The sequence below is a fragment of the Silene latifolia genome, chromosome 7, assembly GCF_048544455.1.
Source record: "Silene latifolia isolate original U9 population chromosome 7, ASM4854445v1, whole genome shotgun sequence".
NCBI lineage: Eukaryota > Viridiplantae > Streptophyta > Magnoliopsida > Caryophyllales > Caryophyllaceae > Silene > Silene latifolia.
In genome coordinates this window covers 29,435,951-29,439,827 of record NC_133532.1, presented here as the reverse complement: position 1 = coordinate 29,439,827, position 3,877 = coordinate 29,435,951, and the positions used below count along the sequence as shown (strand labels likewise).

The 3,877-nt window shown below is 40.2% G+C and overlaps 1 non-coding gene across 1 annotated transcript; it reads right to left on the bottom strand.

The window, feature by feature from the left end:
• Nucleotides 1-3,175: 3,175 nt before the first annotated feature.
• On the bottom strand, nucleotides 3,176-3,282 carry LOC141593469 (small nucleolar RNA R71). Its single transcript, XR_012521550.1, has one exon. It is a non-coding gene; the product is annotated as a small nucleolar RNA R71 (small nucleolar RNA).
• Nucleotides 3,283-3,877: the final 595 nt, after the last annotated feature.

Sequence of the window (3,877 nt, the reverse complement as noted above, 5' to 3'; positions counted from 1 at the left end):
GATTCTTACCCCGAAGCCTCTCAGGTTTGATGCACCGTCGAAGTATAGGTCCCGTGCGTCAGTGTCGGCACAAAGGATGTCTTCATCAGGGAGTGACCATGTGTCGGTTGTTGAATTCTCGTTGACGGGATTTTATGCTACGAAATTGGCGACTGCCCTTCCCTTGATAACCTTGAGGGGTACGAATTTGAGGTCAAATTCGGTTAGCATGAGTGTCCACCTGGACAGCCTTCCGTTTAGCACGGGCTATTCAAAGATGTATTTGATGGGGTCCATCTTGGAGTAGATCTGAACCGTGTAGCTGAGCTTATTATGTCGTAGCTTCTTTGTTGACAAAACCAGGGAGAGACATATTTTCTCCAGTTGGGTGTACTTGGTTTCATATTCGATGAACTTTTTTCTCATGTAGTAGATGGCTCGTTGTTTGCAGTCGACTGTTTGTACTAGCATTTCTCCCATGGCCGTGTCGGTGATGGTCAGGTATAAGGATAAGGGAATTCCCTCCTAAGATGGCATAAGTACAAGAGGTTTGGATAGGATTTCCTTTAACCTGTCGAAGGCTAGCTTTTTGGCAATCGTCGTCCCAATCGGTGTGATCGGTGGCGCGGAGCTTCTTGAAGATAGGTTCGCAAATCATAGTGAGTTTTTCTATGAAGCGGCTGATGTATTGGACCAAACCAAAAAATTCCCGAATTTCCTTCTCGTTTGATGTGACCATAATTAACGCATATTTAGCCCCCGAATTAGCCTTGTTCCCATGCTTTTTAGTGCATATTTGGGTCATTTATTGTCTTTAGTTCTTTGTTTTGCATATTCTTTGAGGTTTTGTGCCCCTGGTAGGAAAGGAGTGCAAACCTTGTATTTTCATGGCAAAATGAGACTAAATTGATTGAATTCAATGACCAAGCATCAAGGAGAGACAAGATTAGAAGGCCTTTGTACATATTTTAGTAGATGAGCAATGTTGAGGAAAGATCCTTGCATCCCGAAGGAAATCCCCACGGATTTTTCGAAGAAAAGGGAAGAAAAGAAGAAGGAACAAGACTGAGGAGCAATCCGTGCGGATTGTCTTGAATCCGGCCGTTCCCAGCACCACAATCTGTGCGTCTTCCTTCAAAGACGCCCGGGCAGCAGCTACCAGAAGACGTGCGTCTTCTCCCAAAGACGCCCGGGCAGAGACTCCTGAATCCGGCCGTCCCGTGCCTAAGACGCACGGATTCCAGTCCAACATAAATCCGTTTCTTCAAGCTTCAAAGAAAGAAGCCCTTCCTTCGAAAAATACCGGCGTCTCCCTGCTCAAATCTCAAAAGTGTAATTATTAGTTTAGCCCTTAGTTAACCCTAATGCATCCACCTAATTTCCACTATAAATACCCCATTAGTCTAATTAGAAGAGCATGTTCTTCTTATCAATTATTAGAGTAGTTAATATCAATCAAATCTCTCTTTAGTTTTGTATTCAACAATTAATCAAGTTTTAATACAAGTTTTATTTCCTTAATCTCTCTTTTGTTCATCCTTTATTTTGGGTAATTGAAGATTATTTGGGTTATTATTGGGAGATTGACAACCTCTCAATCAAGCATCAAGTACTTCTTTTATTCTTTGCTTTATTATTGGAATCATTAATAGGTATAATTCTCTTAATCCCTTTTTAATTATTGTTAATTACTTTCATTTATTCATCATGTTTCATTTTGTTGGTATGATTGACAACCTTCCTAGCATGATCAACATGATAATGAGTGAGTAGTGACTTAGCTAGGGTTAATGGGTAATTAGGGGAAACCAACATGGGGAATGATTCATGCTTAAATTAATATGCTTTCATGGTTTATTTGTTTGCTTGTTTTGATCTCAACTCATGCACATGTTATGTTTGATGAAATGCGAGCCTATGAATCCTTGTATTTTTTTGCCCATCACCTATCTTTTCAATGAGACTTGTAAGACATAAACCAACTCGAGTCTCATTAGACCATGCATGTTGTTGAGTAGGGAAGACTAAGTCGACTTGTAGGTGTTGTACAATCTAATCGATTCGGCTCCGGGACCCAAACTTTCCTAGGATTGTAAGATATAACCCAACTCAATCCATCACAACAATAATTGCTTGCTTATAATTTGAGAACATGTTTGTATGATCAATTGCCATGATTCCCCTATGACCCCATGATACCCTAGTGCTTTTTATCAATTGTTTACAACCCTTTCAATTCATCTTGCTTATTTACTTTCATTGCTATTTAGTTTAGTGACCTTCTGCATCAACCCAAATTGTGACACCCCTAAGACACCACTAGTTTCAATAGAAATCTCATCTCAATTCCCGTCCCTTGGGATCCGACCTTTACTTGCCTCTTTACTAATTGTAGAGTTGTTTGTGAAGTTATAAATTGTGTTTTGGTCTAGGTGCTCCTAACGATAAGTTACCGAAAAGATTTAGTAAACATCCGACCAAAAATGGCGCCGTTGTCGGGGACGGTGTTAACTTGGTTTAGATTTTCTTATATTGTTATTAGTTGTGTCTTTCTTTGTCATGAGGAAGTAAAACTCCTCAAGGTTTGTTCTAATTGTTTTCGAGTTGTTTGATATTTTGCATGTCTAGAAGGTCACAAGGTGATTTGTTACCTTTTGATCGTGAAATTGAAAGAACTTTGACAACCAATAGAAGACATGCTAGGAGGAATTTGAGAGGTATTAGTAAGGTTGTAGATATTCAACCAACTATTGAGTTCATCAACCCTTTTGCAAGAGAAGGTGAGGAGAACCCAACACAAAATACCACACAAAATCAACCCACAATGCCTAAGTTTTCATCACATTCCGTACCCACCGAGGAGAACCTACCCAATGGTACTCCCACACCACAACATTTGACCGGAAATTTTATTGCTAAATCCGCCTTTATCCAATTAGTCGAAAGGAGCCAATTTGGGGGGATGCCTAGTGAAGACTCTCATTCTCATATGGAAACCTTTTGTGACTATTGTGATGCGATTTCTCAAACCGGTGTAACTTAAGACCAAATTTGATGGGTCTTATTTCCTTTTTCTCTAATTGGCACCGCGAAACAATGGTTGAAGGGCCTTGATAAGGCCACTCTCGGAATTGATTCTTGGAAGAAGTTGGCTCTAGCTTTCTACAAAAAATTCTACCCACCGGAAAAGACTAACATGCTAAGAGCTCAAATTACGGGTTTTAAGCAAAGGGATGAAGAATCTTTGTATGAAGCTTGGGAGCGGTTCAAGGGAATTTGTCGCTCATGTCCTCACCATGGACTTAGCGAGTGGTTCTTGGTACAACAATTTTGGAACGGTCTATATGAAGATTCAAGGAACATTCTCAACATGGGATCAAATGGAATGTTCACCGAAGTTGATGACAATCAAACTTGGAATAAAATTGAAGAAATGGCGGTCCATAACTCACAATATAGTAGACCTCGCAAGGCTACTAGAGGAGGAAAGCATGAAGTGGACTCCGTTACTCAAGTGGGTGCTCAACTTAGTGCTCACATTGACACAATCAATTTGAAGTTTGAAAAAGCTATGGCTAGACTTGAAGAAGCCTCAAAATCACCAAAGCATCATGTTAATGCCATGACGGCATCTCAATCAATCCCAAGTGGGATATGTGAGAATTGTGGAACTTTGGGACATGACCAAAGTGAATGTAGGGGAACAAATGAACAAGTGAATGCTTTCCAAGCATACAAGAGTGGTACCCCTTATTCCAACTATTACAATGAAAACACCAAATTCCATCCAAATCTCTCATACAAAAGTCAAAATGTTCAAAACCCCCAAACAACATACACCCCACCTCCCATGAGAAACCAAAATCAAAGACCCTTTTACAACCAAAACCAAGGTTAC